This window comes from Canis lupus, chromosome 7 (assembly GCF_011100685.1).
Source record: "Canis lupus familiaris isolate Mischka breed German Shepherd chromosome 7, alternate assembly UU_Cfam_GSD_1.0, whole genome shotgun sequence".
NCBI lineage: Eukaryota > Metazoa > Chordata > Mammalia > Carnivora > Canidae > Canis > Canis lupus.
This window is the reverse complement of record NC_049228.1, coordinates 14,667,510-14,688,214: the sequence shown is the minus strand read 5'-3', so window position 1 is coordinate 14,688,214 and position 20,705 is coordinate 14,667,510.

Below are 20,705 nucleotides of genomic sequence, written 5' to 3'. Positions count from 1 at the left end.
AGTCTCAGCTGAGCCTGGACTTCCAGCCATCTCCACCAAGGTGGCAGATGTGTGAATGAAGGCTTCTCAGGTTCTCTAGAGCAGCCCATCTGCCAGTCAAATACAACTACCCACCTGACTCAACCCCACACAGAACAGAAGAACTACCCAGCTGAGCTGTGGCAAATTCGTGACCCACAAAACAGCAAAATAGAATACAGATTGTTGTTCTAAGCTACAAGTTTGAAGCTCATTTGTTATGCAACAATAGATGACTGGAACATGATGGACCTCATCTCTCCTCAGTGCTATTTCTGGAAGCTCTCGCCTCTCCCTTGGCTTAAGTTACCATCTATGTACTAAGGATCCAATTTTGCATCTTCTGTCCTGCTTTGCCTCACGTGTTGAGAACAGTATCATCTCCTCTAGAATATCCCACAAGCCTCTCAGTATCTTTCCTGAAAGTCTGCTGCACCTCTTGTGTTTTCTCTCTGAGTAAATGAAACCATTTTGTTGCCCAAAAATGAAGCCTGAGTGTTACTCTCTATTCCTCCTTTTCCCTCACTCTCCACAACCTCCAAGGCCTGTCACTTCTACTCTTTTAATATTTCAAATAAATTCTCTCCATCCCTACTGCTAAGACCTTAGTCTATCCCACTGATGCCCATTGTCCAGATGACTACAATAGCCACTGAACTGGCGTCTCTACTAAAGAATCCTAATCCCACCCCATATCATCCTCCATATTGCAGCCAGAGCTATTTTTCTAAAATAATAGTAAGTGCAAATCTGATATCACTCCCACATTTAAAACCATTCATGACCCATTGTCCTAACATTCCATCCAAAGAGCCTAGGCTTGATCCACCTCCATCTCTTCCCACCTGCATCCCTCACCCACCATTACAATCATGCCAAACTTCTTTTGGCTCCCCAAACACAATCTTGCTCACTCTCTCTCTCTCCAGAGCTTATTCATATGTTATTCTGTCTATATGAAATGTTCTCCTCTTCCTTTTATGTGGCTAATGCCAAATTATCTTTCAGACTTCAGAGTAGGCATGACTTCCCCCAGAAAGCCACCCTTGATTCTCAAGACCAGGTTTTATGCTCTCAGATTACACTGCACTCAGGCCTATAGCAACGTGTATTCCACTCTACTACAATTTCCTGTTCTTATCTGTTTTTCCCACCAGAAAAAAGCTACTTAGGCCAAGCCTGTACCATGCCTTGTAGTATCCCCAGAGCCTGACCCATAGTAAACTCCCATTAAATGTTTGTGGGATATAAAAATGAAGGTCTCTTGCAGGACCCCAGAGAAATGATACCCCACATACCCTTCAAGGTTAATGGAGGAAATCATCAGTTCATCAGAAACCAAGCAGTGGCCATCTCATTTATTCCCAATATGTATAGCTGACAATGATCTGCATTGGACACAGCAGGCAGTGGTACAACCAACAATCAGAAATTGTCCAGAAGCCAAGGCAGCATGATAGAAGACCCAGAGACCACTCTGAAAGGGGCATTGAGGGTCAATCCAAGCCCCTGTCACACCCTCCCTAGGATCAGAGAAGTGCCTGTTAATCCTGTATGGTACAAACCCATCGGCTCATTTCTTACAGCCTAAAATTAGCCCCACTCCCCATCCCAATCAGAAAGAAAGTCTTATTTTAAAGGGTTAGTATCCAAGATCTATAAAGAATGTATAAAACTCAACACCCAAGAAACAAAAAATCCAATCATCAAATGGGCAGAAGACATGAACAGAAATTTCTCCAAAGAAGACACAGACATGGCCAACAAGCACATGAGAAAATGCTCCGCATCACTTGCCATCAGGGAAATACAAATCAAAACCACAATGAGATTCCACCTCACACCAGTGAGAATGGCAAAAATTAACAAGACAGGAAACAACAAATGTTATAAAGGATGTGGAGAAAGGGGAGCCCTCTTGCACTGTTGATGGGAATGCAAATTGGTATAGCCACTCTGGAAAACAGTGTGGAAGTTCCTCAAGAACTTAAAAATACCCTATGACCCAGCAATTGTACTACTGGGTATTTACCCCAAAGACACTGATATAGTGAAACGCTGGGACAGCTGTATCCCAATGTTCATAGCAGCAATGTCCACGATAGCCAAACTGTGGAAGGAGCCACAATGTCCTTTGACAGATGAATGGATAAAGAAAATGTTTTATATATATAAATATATATATGGAATATTACTCAGCCATCAGAAGAGACGAATACCCGCCATTTGCTTCAACATGGATGGAACCAGAGGGTATTATGCTGAGTGAAATGAGTCAGTCAGAGAAGGACAATCGCCATATGGTTTCACTCATTCAGGGAATATAAGAAATAGTGAAATGGATTATAGTGGGAAGGAGGGAAAATGAGTGGGAAAAATTAGAGAAGGAGACAAATCATGAGAGACTCCTAACTCTGGGAAACAAAAGGTTACAGAAGGGGAGGGAGGTGGGAGGATGGGGTAACTGAGTGATGGGCAATGAGGAGGGCACTTGATGGGATGAGCACTAGATGTTATATGTTGGCAAAAAACTGAATTTAAATTTTAAAAATGTAAAAAGAAAATTGAAGTGCTCACCAACCCAAGTTCTCTATTGAGACAGATCAGTGAGAGCAGACACTGACATGGTCCCCCAGAAGCTTACAGCCAGGACCCCTCACCTTCCAATCATAACCACTACATCCACCCACAGCCAAGCAAGCGTGATTTAGCTGATGCCTACAAATTGTACTGCCACATCTTTGATCTATTTCTTTCCTCTCATCACCTTAAGATTATATAGATGCTAACAAGTGGTAGAGGAGGCGGTGAAGAGAGAGACCAATGCATTAATTATTCAAATTTATTCCTGTTTAACTTCAGAAATAATAAAAAGAAATTCAATATTTCTGGAAAGACTGTCTAGGTAGGAGACCTCAATGTTTCTTTGACAGATCTAGGAAATACAGTATTCTCTTGTTTACTTAATCTTGTCTTGTGTAATTATTTAAGTCCATAAATTCTTAAAATCTAACCATAAGTAATTCAGAACTGAAGTCAGCCAAGGACCCTGTTAATGCCAATGGAAGCTCCACACCTTCTGCCACCCTCCTCTGATCCCACTCACTTGGACACCATCACTTTCCTCTGCTCTGTGCACTTTAACTCTGTGTCAGGAGGCTTTTTATTAAAAACACAAAGAGTTGACGCAGCTGAAAGGCTTACGGCTTCTGCCACCCAAAACTTCTCATTCTTCCTTCCTGCTGGTCAAATCCTCCCCTAGGAATAACAGGATTAATGAATACAATGAAAAGTTAAAATATCATAACTGGAGATATATTCAAGTGTTCTTACCAATGTTTGCTGGGGCTCCAACAAAGCCCAAAGCATCATCTACTCCAGATACTGGTGCTTGGATCTTGCCTCACTCCTCCCCCCTCTTTACAAGCACATCTATGGTAGGTTGAATAGTAGCCCCCAGATATGTCCACACTCTAATATTCCCAGAACCTGTGGACATTACCTTATATGGCAAAAAGAACTTTGCAGATGTGATTATGGATCTTGAGATGGGGCGATTATCCTGAATTATCTGGGTAGGCCCCAGTGCAATGATAAGTGTTCCTATAAGAAAGAGAAAGGGATATTGGACACAGAAGAAGAAAGCAATGTGACCACCAAGGTGGAAATGGGGGTAATGCAACCACCAGCCAAAGAATGCCAGGAGCCACCAAAACTGGCAGAGGCAAGGAACAGATTCTCCCTAGAGCTTCCAGAGGGAGCTCGGCTCTGACAACACCTTGATTTCAGCTCAATGATACTGAGTTCTGACTTCTTCCAAAATTGTAAGAGATTAAATTTCTATTGCTTTAAGCCACCAAGTGTGTGGTAACTGGCTTGTAGCTGCCATAGAAAAAAGATACAACATCCAAACCATTTTCTCTCCATGGTAGAAACACCAAGTTCTACAACTCCCAGGAACCTGCAGCCATACTCCTCAGTCTTGAAGAGTCCAGGGTACCCACCATGTTCCATGACACACCCATGGACCCTGAGCACTTCTTACGGGCCTTGGGACTCCAGCACTGGGAGCTGTCCCGGCTGAAACTCAGTGCTTCGCTCACTCCTGTATAAACCACCAACCCACCCCACCATCCTATCTTAATTTCATCACTGTTCACAAGTGAGGAATCCAGATACACCATACCTCCTTCAGTTATTCTGATGTTCCCTGACATTCCTTCTAGCTGGAATTCTGCTCCTCCTGCTCTTCAAGTGGCTGGTTCCTTCCTCAGATCTAAACTTAAATGTCATCTCTTAGAGAATCCTTTCCTAATTCAGCATCAAAAAGAGTTCTCCTGTTTTTACTCTGCCAGCTTCCTGCTTGCTTTCTTCACAGGATTTACCATCATTTATCATTATTTATTTGCTTGATTACTTGTTGCTGTTTTTTTAATTTGGTGTTGTCTTCCTCCCACAGTGCAGAGACTGCCTTTGTCTTGTTCCCTCCCCTCCTGTATTCTCAGCCACCAACACAGTGCCTAGTAAATGGTAGGCACTTAATACTTGTCAAATTAATTAGTTAATCCCTTAACTTAGAGTCTGTGGATGAGAAAAATGGGGATATATGAGGCAAAGGATGTGGGGGGACATATCTAACCATTTCCAAGTTTGAGTCATGGGGCATGACCCTGTTGAGACAGAAGCCCAGTCTGAATGGCTAAAGGGGTATGTGCTCAGTGACTTGTTTGCATGCTTGTTCTCTGATTGTGCCTTTCTCTACTTCCCCTCTCCCCTCTCCACCATCCTTCAAGGCCCATCAGCCTCCAACTCCTCCAGCCCCTTCAACTTGACTCCTATAACCTCAGCCATGCCTGGACTATAATAGAACAAGAAAGATCCCAGCAGCTTCATCCCCCAAGGAATGGGGCAGGGGGCATCGTAAGACCAAGGATTTACATGCCCAAGGTTGGCCTCATATGCTCTCTGGACTGGAAGCCTACCCTCACCCTTCACTGGATTTGCATAGTTCTTAAGGCTCCCTCCACTTCCTGATTTGCATGTTAGCCCCTGTCCTGCGATAATCCAGACAACTGTCCAACCACAGGAGCCACAGCACCTGTACATACTTACCCCTACTGGATAAGCATGGCTATGACCTAGAAACTCTTGCTGCAATGCCCCCATTCATCAGATGTAAGTGGACCCAGGTCAGAACCAAGGTCATCATACCCCTTTGGACACTGATGTGAAATGTTGATCACTTCCACTCCAGAACCGAGGAGTGGTTCAGCCTAACTAATGAAAGATCAAGAGAAGAAGAATATCATATACATGAGTTTTCCAAAATTAAAATGGAAAATAGGGCCTTTGGGAAGGCTGCCTGGATAATTAAAGCATTAATTCAGGCTCTGGTTTGTCTGAGAGCAATGGGCTCCTGAGAGCTCCATTAAATTTCTCCCAATAAATACTAGTGCCTCCAAGGCAGTCTCCTGGCCAGGTTGCACAGTCATAAAAGATACCCTTCCTCCAGCTCCCCTACCTTCACCTCAGGGAAATATCCAGAGATGATAAAGTCAGGGAGTTGAGGGTCTGCACTCAAAATGTCTCTCTCATAAGCTAGAGCTGCATAAGGTCTGGAAAGAGCCATATACTAGGAAAGGTAGGTACAAAAAGGAAGTGACTTGCTTGAGGTCACACAGCTGTTGGTAAGAGTGGAGACCAGAATTCAAATGTCTTCATATCATGATATACCTTTTCCAAATTTGTTTCATCACATGCTTCTTGGAGCCTCGTCCATAACGCCCCCATACACATGCACACAGACATGCGTCATAAACATGCACACGCACACACATGTGAATCCTTTCTACACAAGCCTGTCTACTCATTGTCACTCAAGAACTACATGCTTTTGTCTGAAATGCTCCCCAACCCATCAACCCTCACATGTTCACTGCCTCTCCAATTTCACCCACCCCTGAGGCTTTAGTTCAAGACTATTCTTCTCCATCATCTTCCCTTGTAATACCCTTCATTCCCTTCTTTGAACAACTCCAACACTTGGAGTTTAGCCTGAATTCTATCCTGTCTCCATGGTAGGGAGCTCTTTTGCTTCATCTTCTGAAAAGACTGCAAATTCCTCTCAGTAGCCCCTTACCTGAACCTTCTCAATCCTGGATAAGGACATATTGGGAGCATCTTCAATGCTTGCACCTTGGAAATCAGAGATTCAAGGCCAGTCCAGGTTTTGGTGATTTCTGCAGCCTTGGACAAGCCCCATAGTAGACCTATGCCTCCACCGCCACCCCAAATCATGGACATATACCCAACCAAGGACCAACTTTATTAACACTGTCATGTCTCTTTGTACCTTCTGACAAGAGCCAGCCCACTCCTGCCACAGCCCTGCTCTCCCTACATGTCCCCCGAAGCACCCCAAGGATACCACTATCTGAGGAACTGCATGACAGCATGTTCAACAACTGCCTTGCTCTCTCCACCCATATTCTGTGTTCTCTAGACTTGCCCTGGTGATGAAGAGAACAACGTGACTGGTGGGAAAAGCACTAGATGGGGAGCTCTGGACTGAGTCCCGGATTTTGATCCGCTCCCTATCCATGCCTGCCTGACTCTGGGACCAGTGCCACATGCCCTTGTTCACTCACTGCAGGCTCTTGTCTGTTAAATGAGGGTGTTACAGTTCACTGCTGCTCCCTAAAGGCTCACTGCCCTGTCCTTTTTAAGGTCTTAAGTAGACATCAATGTCTCTGTACACAAATGAAAAGCATAGCAGCTGAAAGCACCATGAAGCCTAAAGAGTCTGGAGCATGTAAGAGGAGAAGGAGGAAAATTAGCCCTCTTCCTGGAAATCTGACTTGCATTTCCCAGAAGTGAATGTGCAATAAACACTAGAAGGCATGAAAACCTCTTAGACAACAATACACCCACCTGACACACACACACACAGTCGATCACCACCACACACAGCTTCCCAGGAGTGTGGCAATGGTTAATTAGATCTGTGGCCCTGCAACTTCTATCAAGGCTCAGCATTAAGACAATAACAAGCAGAACTGTCATTAAGCAAACCATATTGGCCCTCTAAGTTAGCTCCTCAGATCACAGATGTTTTCTTTGACTGTGAAAGGAGGGATGAACTACATGTGGGAAAACCCACCTATGATAGGCAGACATCAGGCTTGGAAGCCCCACATTATATGTGACCCTTTCTTTCCCCTGTTGACCAACTATGCCCAACTATGACCTTTTGTCTCCTTTGAAAGGCCATTCTGTCTGCCTAGACCCCAGGATAGCTCAGTGCTGGGGCACAACTGGCATGAACATCCCCACCTCCAAAACAAATGACTTCAAGGAACAGGACTGAGTCCATTGCTACAACTGTCAATGCCAACTGGCTACTTTAAAACTACAGGCCACCAGGTAGCAGGCATCTAGAGAAGATGACCCTGCCTACCTCCTTCCCAACACCCATAGACTTCTATAACAATGGCACATGATGGCAATTAAAAGAAGTGATCTAGCAGAAAGTCGGCCCATTTCAACAGTGCCTAAGTGTCACCTGCCAGTCACTTGAAGAGGTGAGGGCGTGGAGCCTAGCTCACATCCTGGCCCAGCCTAGCCCTGAATAGGCTCTCCTAGGATTGCCTTTGTGTTCCTGGCTGTTAAGGGGAGCAGCCACCTCTGGACTGGCACCCTGAGGTTAGCTGTTGTGCAGTGTCAATAATTAACACTATGCAAAGTGCCTTTTATGCCTCCAGCTGAGATATTATTTCTTGATAGGAAGCAAAAATATTTACCATCTTAAGGCACTTCTGACTAGAATCCCCACAGAGCACAATAAGGGGGAAAACCCTTTGTGGTAAAGGGGCCACTTCCAGCCCCACTCAACAGGCTAAGGCCCATTTGCCATCACCAACTCTGTCATCAGGGAGAACAGACACAGTCACTGAGTTAGGACTGCCACTGGCCCCACAAATGACTAAAGCAAGGAATATGAATAAAGGCCTGGGCTGGAAGACCCAGAATCATGGGTAGAAGAGAAAAAGGTGCAGAAGTAGGTACAGATCCTCTTACCCATCATCCCTGAACCTATGAGCCTTTAGTTTGGGATTAGAGATAGAAAGAGGGCTCTGAAGCTTTTTGGATAGGAGCCTTCTTGAAGAGGAAACCTGTCTGCCTTACCATGCATAGACAAGCCACATACTGATTTGTGGGCAAAAACACCAAACAACCATCTGGAGATGGGAGGAATGAAGGCAAGGAAAGGAAGAATTTCAAATACCTTCCTATTTTATTATTTCACTTCTCATTTTCTATCTCTTCAGCTTAGGAAGATTCTTGGCACTTTCTGGCTCCATGAACAATCGAGCTTTACAGATAATTAGACCAGTCCTAAGAGAAATCAGGTTAGAGCTAAAATAAATAAACCTTTGAGACAAGCCTTCGGGACTTCATTTCCGTGACCCTGGTAAATGAAGAAGGCAGTGGCCATTCTTCAATAAAGGAATGTGGGAGAATAAAGATTTCCTTATTCCTAACTAAGCAATTCCCTTATTCCAGTAAAGCAATACTGGGATTTTCCCATTAAGAGCTGTGGTCCACCTTGAGTAGCTCAGGACCAACAAATATTTCTTGGGTGCCTGGCTCTGTTCTCAGCAAGTCTATAAGGAATTCAGTATGCCAAGTGCAGGGCAGGTTTCCCTCAGAGTGCACTGCCCAGGGTTTGCTTCTATAAAATGACTACCATGAGGTCCAAACAATGGCAGGTGAGGACAACAAGCACTGCCTCTCAGCATAAGAGGCAACCCCTAGAGGCCTGGGGTCAAGTGGGCCCAGTCCCTGACCCTGACACCTGGATTCCCTTTGCATAAAGGGAATATGGCCCCAAGAGCCTTCTATTAAAAGCTAATAGAAGGTAAAGGCATGAACCCACACCTCAGACTGGCTGACTCTCCATGGGGAAGTGTCCTGGGGAAATAGAACCCTGCCCAGAGAGCTGTAAGGGGGGCATTTAGGAAAGGTTAGAGTAACTTGCACTAATTAGGGAGAACAGGCAGGCACAGTTGGTGACCCCATGGTGGCCCTCTCCCTCCCACTGGGGATCATCCAGCACCTTGGCTGATAGTAACAAATCAGAATGAGATCCCTGTCTTCCTATTGCCTGCTTCTAATGAGGGATACATACAATATCCAAGATCTTTTTAGAAGTACAACAAGTGGCTCTTTAGGGTTAAGGAGGAAAAATAACATAGGGAGACATACAGGCTTAAATTTTTAGCAAAAATGACCAAGGAAGATCTTGTAGAAAAAGTTACTTCTGACTAAAGATCTGAAGGGCATGGAGTATGGAACCATGGAGGTTTCTGAGTGAGTTCATTCCAGACAAAGGGAAGAGCTGCACAGGTGCTCTGAGAGAGCAGAGCTGGGAGAGAGGTGAGGGACAGGAACAGAGGGAAGGTCAGGGAGAGCTAAGTGATGTGTCAGGGAGGCTGAGTTCATGGCCCCACTGACCTTCAGTGCCCCTCCTCCCAGCTCTCTGGATGCCCACTGTAGCCATGCAGGTGTCTCCATTACACACCCGACCAGAGCTTGCCTACTTTGGGTAAAGCCCCAGGCTTAGCCTTCCATGTCCAACTGCCCATATGAAATGTCGGGAACATCTGGTCCTGTATGAGCGAGCAAGGTGATGAGACATCTAGCCTCGCCCAGATGTGGGGCAGGTGAAGCCTGCCCTCCATGCCTGCAGCCCCTCCTCCAGCAGCATTCACTGGCCCAGGAGCCCACTCCTTCCTCTGTCAGACCTGGAAAGTGTTGAGAGGGCCCATGGCGAGGAGGAAGATCTAATAAGCTCATAAGTCATCAGACTTCCTAGTCTCGGTTTGTTCATTGTAAAAGGAGGACATTGCCCAGCTCATCTCTAATACCTCTTCTAGCCCTGGGTGAGCCCTGACCTCTGCCAATAAACTCCTCCTGGCCAACGTGTTCATCTGAGTCTCCTCTCAGGCCAGTAGCCAAAAGACTAACAGTGGCCCGATCATGTGGCCATTTGCCGAAGGGAGGCTCTGAAGCCAGCAGGCAGTGGAGCTTTCATTTTAGGCCTATGACCTTCTCAGTGGCCCCTCACAGCAGAGGCTCAGCTGCCTCACCCAGCGCCTCAGCATGTGGCCACGCCAAACAATGGGGAGAAATGAAGCGATTTCATGGACGGCAGCTCTTCATCAGCCAGCGTTTTCATTGCCAAGGCTCACACTGACTGTAAAAGACTCCAATCCCAGGGTCTGTGGTGTGCTTGTGAAAAGGCTTTACAAGAAAATGAGCCACCAGCACTCCAAGGCAATCATCGTCAATCAGCATGGCAGGTGATCGCTCACCCTGCAAGGCAGCTTCGCCACAGCTCCACATACTGGGAGCTAAGCAGCTGAGTCTGCAGTCTGGGCGGTCCAGGCTGAGGCAGGGGGCTCCCTGCCCAGGCACCTCTGCTGAAGTGGGTAATAGGGAGCTAGCTGCCACTATGACAGCCCCACTCCACTGTCTTTCTCTCCAGGGTCTGGGGTGGCTTGCTTTTATCTCATAGGGATTAAATTCAGTTTATCATACCCAGGTGACCTATGGATAGCAGATAGCAGTGGAACAGGAAGAGAGGTGTGATATGAATGCAAGAATGATCCCCAATGGCTAAATCCCTAAGCTGACTTGGCCAATGTAAACTCTGGAAGCAACCAGGGCTCTGCCTAGTGGTTCTTTAAAAAAAAGAAAAGAAAAAAAAAAAAAAAAGACTTCAAGTTCCCAAACAGCAAGTCCAGAAACCTGACCACCATCAGCCCACAGAAGGCAACCCTCTATTGCACTCTTGTGTGGCTCTTCTATTTAACGACTCCTGCAGAATGAAGGCTAAATGGAAGTGGGGGTGTTAGCAGGGAAGATATACTTAATATAATTCAACCGGCCTTGCTAGAGGACAAACAGCGTTTTCAACCACTTAGACCCAGGTTTTTCCCCCTCTGAGGCAATTTTTCAGTCATTCTGTCTGGGAGGACACCAGAAAAGCTGAGTTCTGTTCTCCCCCTGTCTTCTTCGCAGCTGCTCCAATAACATCTTTGCCTCCCCCTTGGGGACCTTCTAAACCCTTAGGCAGAAAAGCATCTGCACTCGTAGAAGACTTTGGGGGATGGCATCAAGCTCCTGGTGTTCTCTCCATGAAGGTCTGCCTTGGAGCCTTATGGCAGACTTTCAGGATGGCAGCAATATGAATTGTGCCTTGGTGAGGAGACAGTCCAAAAGGAAGATTTGCTGGTATAAGGGAAAGACCACATGCCTGGAATGTATGTGGGGCAGGGTGTGTATTAGACACTAATTTGTCAAGAGGTATTTGTTGAGAGTTTGCCTTAACAGGTGTGGTGCAGCAGTTTGGGACACAATTGTGAATAAGACCCGTCATTGCCCTTAAGTAGCTTGTAGGAATACAAAAAAGAAAAAGAAAGGATACTTGCACGTGGTAGAATGACTGCTAACAGAAGTGCTAGCTGAAGTCGGGGTTGGGAGCACACTGGAGGGCACCTCACTCAGTCCTAGGGGCTAATAAGCACTGAAAAGCTTCCTGGGGGAACAAGAATTCTAGCTGAGACTTAGAATGAGTCCCAGCCCCCCATCACTCACCTGGATGTCTGCAGTCACCTAGGTGACAGATGAATAGCATGGGAAGAAGCTGCAGATAAAGAAGACAACACATGGAAAAGTCTGCTGTCCTTGCATACAGCCCAACTGGGGTGACAGGGGAGTAGCTGGAAGAGACAAAGCTGGAGAGCCAGGACCTAGTCAGGCATAGACTTGGGGCAATAATGAGCAATTCAGCCTCTAACCATTCAGCAACAGTCATGGGGCTGTGGATCAGGGGGTTGAAATGAGAAGCATCATCCCAGATTTACTTTTTGGATGTACCACCTGAACCATGGGCTCAAGAATACGATGAAACCAGCAATGTGGAGTCTGACTATCCACTTAGGAAGCTGGTGCCTACTGGATTTCTCTACTTAAATGCACAGAAGCATCTCAAGCTTGATAGAACCAAAGCAGAATTCTTTATCTCTCCTTCAAGCCTGCCCCTCCCAAGCCTTCTCTTTCCAGTAAATGGTACCAGACATTCAAGCCAAACACCCAGGAGTCATCCTGATTGTTGTTTCCCTCATCACCACCATTTACTGCATCCAATCCACTGGCAAGCCCTATGGACCTCACCTCCAAAATACATCCTAAACCCAATCCATCAAAACTAGCACAGTCCCAGCCTCCTCACAACCCACCTGGATGTCTGCAGTCACCTAAGTGATGTCTTCCTTTCACTCTTCATTCTCCTCAACCCACTTGCCACATGGCAGCCAAAAAGGAGATTTTCACACGTTTTTATTGTGAAATATAACACACATGCACAAAAGTACAAAAAACAAATGTATAACTCAATAGTTTATCACAAAGTAAACATACAGGTAATCATCTCCAAGGTCAAGGAATAAAACATTACCAGTTGTACCCCTGAAGCCCTCCTTGTCCTGTCTCCCTATCACTGCTCCTCCTCCCCTGCCAAAGGCCACTACTACCCTGGCTTTTACGGGGATCACTTCTTTGGCTTTCCTTACAGTTTACTATCTTAGCATGAATTCTAAAAGCTATGGTTTAGATTTTGGCTAATGTTTGAACTCTATATAAATGGAATAATAGTGTATGTATTATTTTGTGCGGCACTTCTTTCACTCAGCATTATATTTACGAGATTCGTCCACATTGTATACATAGCTCTAGTTGGCTTATTTTTACTGTTTTTACGACAGTCCATTACTTATCTGTCCTACTGTTCATGAGCATTTGGGTTTCTTCTTGGTGTTTTGTTTGTTTTTTTAAGATGTATTTATTTGTTTTGAGAGACAGCATGAGAGCAAGCATGAGGGGAGGGGGAGGGCAGAAGGAGAGAAACTCAAGCAGACTCCCTGAGTGTGGTGCCTGGCCAGAACTCCATCTCATGACCCTGAGATCATGACCTGACCTGAACCAAAACCAAGAGTCGGACACTCGACTGACTGAGCCACCCAGGTGTCCTGCTTATGTTTCTTTTTTAATTGAAGTATAATTGACACACAATGTTACATTCGTTTCAGGTGTATAACAAAATGGTAATTCAACAACTCTATCTGTTGTGCTGTGCTCTTCACAAGTGTAGCTACCATCTGTCACCACACAATGCTATTACAACACCATTTACTATGTTCCCTATGCTGTGCCTTTTATTCCTGTGACTTATTCATTCCATAACTGGAATCCTGTACCTCCTACTTCCCTTCACCCATTGGACTGCTTCTATTTTTTCAGCTAATATGAATAATGTTGCTAGGAACAGTTTGATATTTGTTTCTCGGTGCCAGAATAGTCTTAAAACATGGATCAGACCACATCAACTCCTCTATTTAAAACTCTCAAAAAAAAAAAAAAAAAAAAAAACTCTCCAAAATCTTCCTGCCATATTTAAAAGCCAAATTCCTTATTATGACTTTACAAGGCCTTCCCTCTCTGATGTCTTCTCTCCCTCTCTCCTCCTTGCTCACAGTGTTCCCACCTCATTAGTCTTTCTATTGCTGGAACACACTACACTTGCATCTACCTCAGGGCCTTTACACTTGCTCTTCCCTCTGTCTAAATGCAGATCTTGGTATAGCCAGCTTCTTAACATTCAAGTTTTGAGTCAAATATCAACTCTTCAGACAATTCCTTTGACCATTTAATTTGAAAGAGATCCCCAAAGTGCTCTCTCTCACATCCCCTTGATTTGTTTTCCTAATGGTACTCTTTACTATGCCTGATTAATTGCTCATTGTTTATCTCTTCCAACCTCCTTGAGCTCAGAGACACTGTCTCATTCAATGCTGGATCCTCTGCATCTGGAACTGTTCCTGACATAGAGCAAGCATTCAAGAAAAGCTTGTTGGATCAATGAATGAATGATAGATGTCATCATAACCAAATCTAGTGGTGGTTAGAGGTGGGAAGCAAAGTAGAGAGCAATGAATACTTTTGAAACTAGTGGAGGAAGAATAAAGAAAGGAAGGGAGGCAGGAGGTTAAAATGACTGAAACTCTGCTCTGTGCAGTAGGCTGAGGATTTCCCCTTTGCCCCCTGCAGGCCTGGTCTCTGGTGTACTGGAAGGTCCCTTGCAGTCTAGCAGATTGCAGCCTGGGTTAAGGTTCTCTGTGAAGAAGGGAACACTGAACCTCCTTCAGAGCATAATCCAAACCCTTGTGAAGATGAAAAGTGAAGCTGCCTTTAATCCTCATCTAGACAAGAGAAGAAGATGGGAGTGTTTCATTATTCTGAATCAATACAGCAGTATGAGACAATTCAGGCTGTTGGCCTGCCAGTGCAACCTCTGGGAATGGCAAACTTTCCCAACTACTGCTTCAGTAAACATTGACAGAGCAACAAAAGCTATCACCATATCCCCATATTTCTCAGCTGGGCTGTGGGGTGTGCTCCGAGTACCTTTCAGCCCATCCCTACACACATGCAGAGCAGCAAGTTGTGGACTTCAGGGGGAAAGGATTGGGATAGGGAGCAATCCTGGAAGAAGAGATAAAGAAAGGCTCCTCCTGAAGATGGGATAAGAGCATTGGGCTATGGGGAAAGGAGAGTGATGATAAAAACCTGAACTAGAATATAGAGAGGCTTGAGTTCTGGCCCAGCCTATCTCTACTTCTGTGGTCTCAGGTGGGCTTCTTAATCTGTCCAAGCAAAACTTAATTTCTCCTTAAAATGGACATGAATGAATACCCTCAAAAACCTTAACATGTCAAGATTGTTGTAAGAATTAAATGAAATCACATACATCAAAGAGCTTTTCAGGAAACAGGAGATGATAATAATGAGCCTGACACAGACCCATTACTCAGAAAATCAAACAGATGGTAAATCATTGAATAAGTTTGGAATAAGTAGCAATGTTTGAGAGGATTTTTTTCTTTAGAGACATGTAGCACCCTGGGCCAGGAGAGTGGGAAAATTCTAGTGACTATGTCCCTAAGAGCACCTGTTGTAGTTAAGTAACTGTTAACTACTTTAACCTCAGTTAACTCAGGTTAACTGAGACCTGTCATAGTTAGTGTATGGACACTTACCATAACAAATGAAAATAAAACTAAAGCCCTAGGAGTTAATTTAACAATTAGTATGCAAGAGAATAAAGAAATGTTTAATGGAAAACATCATTTAAGGACACAAGAAATGGAAAAATTGGACAAATGGAATGTCATACCATGTTCGTGGATTTTAAAAAATTTACCACCACAAAGATGTAAATTCTCCTAAAGTTGATTTATAAACTAAATGTATTCTCAACAAAATTACCAATAAATTTTGGGGAGAGCTAGATAAATTTAATCTAAAATTCATATGGGACAACAAATAAGCAATAATATCCAGAAAAATTCTGACAAAGAAATGTTACGAGAGATAACTAGCCCTACCACATATTAAGGCATGTTATTAAACTGGATTAATTAAAACATGCATTCTAGAATTTAACCAGACAAATGGATCAATAGAAAATAATAAATGCAGAAAAAGACCTAGAAACCCTATGAAAAATACTGCATTTTAGATCATTGAGGAGAGCTGGAGGGTATTATGCTGAGTGAAATGAGTCAATCGGAGAAGGACAAACATTATATGTTCTCATTCATTTGGGGAATATAAATAATAGTGAAAGGGAATAGAAGGGAAGGGAGAAGAAATGGGTAAGAAATATCAGAAAGGGAGACAGAACATAAAGTCTCCTAACTCTGGGAAACGAACGAGGGGTGGTGGAAGGGGAGGAGGGCGGGGGGCGGGGGTGAATGGGTGACAGGCACTGAGGGGGGCACTTGACAGGATGAGCACCGGGTGTTATTCTGTATGTTGGCAAATTGAACACCAATAAAAAATAAATAAATAAATTATCAATGAATCAAAGATCTAAATGAGACCATAAAAATTCTAAAAGAAAAAAAATGTATAATTTTTGTAGTTGTGAAGGCCTTTGTTAGCATAATACAAAACCAAAATGCATATCAGTGAGGGTGACAGAACATGAGAGACTCCTAACTCTGGGAAACAAACAAGGGGTAGCAGAAAGGGAGGTGGGTGGGGGGATGGGGTGACTGAGTGACAGGCACTGAGGGGAGCACTTGATGGGATGAGCACTGGGTGTTACGCTATGTGTTGGCATATCGAACTCCAATTAAAAAAATAAACAAAAAAAAGCAGTAATAAAAAGACTGATACATTCAATTACATAAAAATGTAAAAACTGTCATAAAAACTAACTTCAACTAACTTTCTGAATCTATTCTAGAGACAAAGGACTAATTTTCTTAATATATAAAGAACTTCTACAAATCAATAAGAACATACTTAAAGCATACAAACAATCAATTCACAGAAAGGGAAATCTCAATGACTCTAATTTATTTGAAAAGATGTTGGGGCACCTGGGTGGCTCAGTGGTTGAGCAGTTGTCTTTGGCTCAGGTTGTGATCCCAGTGTTCTGGGATTGAGTCCCATATCAGGCTCCCCACAGAGAGACTGCTTCTCCCTCTGCCTATGTCTCTGCCTCTCTCTGTGTATATCTCATGAATAAATAAATATTTTTTAAAAGATGTTTATTCTCACAATAAAAGAAATACACATTCAAACTAGGAGATACTACTTTCATCTCTTAGATAATCAATGACCAGAAAGCTTAATGAACACTACGTTGGCAAAAATGCCAGGAAACAGGCACTATACCACTAGATTGATAAATTGGTAAAAATTCCATGAGGTAATTGGGGCTACACTGAAAAATTTTAAACTTACTCCTTGGCTCCACAATTCTACTTTTAGGAAATATTCTAACACATATATTTGCATATGTGCAAATGGAATTTTTATATGTTTATTCATTGAAGCATTAATAGCAAAATATTACAAAAAAAAGAAACATTGTATGCCCATTAAACAGGTATCAGCTAAATAAACTATGGAATGTATATAGTTTTTTAAAATATTAAGGCAAATCTCAGTGCCCAATTTGGAAGGATCTCCAAGATCAATTATTAAGTGGAAAAATAAGCGCGGAACAGTTATGTATGTTACTATTTGGTTTTGAAGACTCTATATGTTATAATTTTATTTATATATCTAGAAATGGAAGGATACAGAAGAAATGGTTAACAGTGCTTATCTTCTAGGAGGGGAGCTAAGTAACTAAGGGAAATTTTTTTAAATAAAGAGAAATTTTAAGAATAAAGACAATGAAAACTACAAAACACTGATTAAAGAAATTAAAGAAGATAGTAATAAATAGAAAGATATCCTGTGTTCCTCAACTAGAAGACTTAATATTCTTAAGATGTCAATATCACCCAAAATAACCTACAAATTCAATGCAATCCCTGTCAAAATTCCAACTACAGCTTTTGCAGAAATAGAAAAACTAGGCTTAAAATTCATATGGAAACTCAAGAGACCAGAAATAGCCAAAACAATCTTTAGAAAGAACAAAGTTAGAGGTCTCACAGTTCCTAATTTCAAAGCTTATGTAGACTTGCATAAAAACAGGCAAAAAGATTAATGGAATAGATTAAACGCCCCAGAAATAAACCCTAGCATATATGGTCAAATGATTTTCACGAGGGTCCCAAGACCATTCAAAGGAGAAAAGGACAGTCTCTTCAAATGGTATTAGGAAAACTGATAATTCGCATGCAAAAGAAAAATTTGGAACCTTATCTTATACCATATAAAAATTAACTCAAAGTACACTTGACGGGATGAGCCCTGGGTTGTAATACTATATGTTGGCAAATCGAACTCCAATAAAAAAAATATACCAAAAGAATTAACTCAAAATAAATCAAAGACCTAAATGTAAGAGCTAAAATGATAAAACTCTTAGAAGAAAACATAAGAGAAAAATTTGATGATGGGCCTGGGTAGCTCAGCGGTTGAGCATCTGCCTTTAGCTCAGGGCACGATCCTGGGTCGGAGGATCAAGTCCAGTATCAGGCTCCTTGCAGGGAGGCTTCTCTCTCTGCCTATGTCTCTCCCTCCCTCTCTCTCATGAATAAATAAATAAATATTTAAAAAAAAGAAAAACTTGATGAAACTGGATTTTACAATGATTTCTTAGATATGACACAAAAAACACAGGCAACAAATGAAAAATAGAAAAAGTGAACAACACAATTTAAAACTATTGTGCATCAAGGAATAGTACCAATGAAGTCAAAAGGCAATCTACAGAATGGAAAAAAATATTTGCAAACCATACATCTAATATGGGATTAACATCCAAAATATGTAAAGAACTCCTATAACTCAAAAACAACAAAAAAACTATTTGAAAATGGGCAAAGAACTTGAATAAACATTTCTACAAAGAAGATATGCAAATGACCACTAAGCACCTGGAAAGATTCTCAATATCACTAATCATTAGGGAAATACAAATCAAAACCACAATGAGATACCATTTCATACCCATTATTATGATCAATAAATAGAGAGAAGTTGTAGAGAACTTGGTACATTGCCAGTGGGAATGATGTTGCAGCCACTGTGGAAAACAGTATGAGAGTTCCTCAAAACATAAACATAGAATTACCATATAATTCAGCAATTCAACTTCTGGGTATATACCCAAAAGAACTGAAGCTGGGACTCAAACAGCTATTTGTACATCCATATTCATAGCAGTATCATTCACAACAGCCAAAAGGGGGAAGCAATCCAAATGTCCACCAATGGATAAATGCATAATCAAAATGTGGTATATATATACAATACATATTATTTAGTCTTAAAAAGGAAGGAAATCTGGACTATGGATGAACCTTGAGGACATTATGCTACATAAAATAAGCCAGTCATAAAAGGACAAGTCTTACATGAATTTATTTATAAGTATGAGGTACCTCATGTCATCAAATTGATAAGGACAGAAAGCAGAAGGATATTTAGCTGAGCTGGGAGAGGGAGAAGAATGGGGAGTGGTTGTTTAGTGGGAATGAAATTCCAGTTTGGAAAGATGAAAAAGTTCTAGAGGACTTTATGATTGCACAATAGTGTGAATGTACTGAATGCCCCTAAACTGTACACTTAAATGTGGGAAACAAAATAAATCTTATATTATATATATTTTACCACAATTAAAAAAGAAAGAGAAAGAAAGAAAGAAACCTTAAATAATACAATGAAGAACATAGATTCTAGCATCAGCTCCCTGGGTTTGAGGTCTCCCTTTCACAGCTCTGTCACACTAGCTTAACACACATGGTTAAGTAGGCCATGTGTTGGAGGGCCAACACACTTGGCCCTCCTATACTTCAGTTTCCTCAACCATAAAATGATAATAGTACCACTGCCTACGTGCTGGGTTGGTTTGAGGAACATAGAGGGCCACATTGTAAGTGCCTCATAAGTAGTGGTTCCTCGCTCACTATTATCTTTAACAAATATTTATTGCATTCCTATTATATTCAGGCACAATGCCAAGTGCTGGGAATACAGAGACCAATAGGATGGGTTCCTGCCTTTAAGAATATCGCCACGAGTAAATGGGTTCTTAACTGATTCTATCTTCACTTAAGCCCTCGCTTTAGGAATAAGTGTTGAAAGAATCATTACTGGTAGTATCCCTTCAAGAAGATAAACAGGAGACTCAATTAGGTTGAAGGTCTAAATTGTTTTCCAGTGATTAGACTTATCTTAAAATAGAATGGGCTATTTTTAAAAGCAGCGAGTAGTCTAGGTAGCTACTTAGCAGACATGTTGCAGAAGAGATTCAGGGGGTTAAACTAGGTGATCACTATGGCCCCATCTGGTTCAGAGACTGTGATCTATAAGGTGAGGGCTAAGGAATGGACTATGAGCAGCTTGGCTGGGGAAAGGCTCCAGGGTATCAGCCTTGCAGACATATCTGTTTCATGACATCATCCAAGTTCCCCCCAGCAGGGACCAGATTTCTCCATATGTCCAGTGTGGACTCAAAATCAAAATGACAGACACGATTTTCACATAGATGAATGGAAACAAACCAAGGCACGATCATCCCCGGAAGACAGAGTGAAGGAAGGAAAGCCCCTGAGAGGGGGCCACCCCAGACTTTCTCTGGGCCCACTTAAGCTCCAGGATCCAGGCCTTGGAATAACATATTGAAACAGAAGTCACAGTGAAGACCTAGAAGAAAACACTCCAAGGCTGGCTGTGAATCCAAAGAGGGTACCTCCACATAAGCCCCAAGCTCTGGGAACCACAGCTAATCCAGCAGCAACCCAGAGTATTCTGAGAGCTTATGTTTTAAGGAAAGCGGAAAAGGTCTCTTTCTGGGGTTTCCTGCATGGAGAGAGAGAGAGAGAGAGAGATCAGCATGACTCCCCTTTTAGTCTTGAAGTTTCATTAGCAGTTCAGACTTCAACTTAGGGAAGTCCTCACTGATAAGGTGACACTCCAGCAAAGACCTGAAGGTGGTAAGGGACAAGCCAAGTTAATATCTGCAGAAGAGCTTTCCAAGCAGAGGAAACAGCAAATGCAAGGAGCCTGAGACAAATAGTTGCCTCCTGTATCAAGAGCTTGTGTGATGGGAGCACAAAGATACATGAGGAGTTACAAAACAGGAGGTTGGAGAG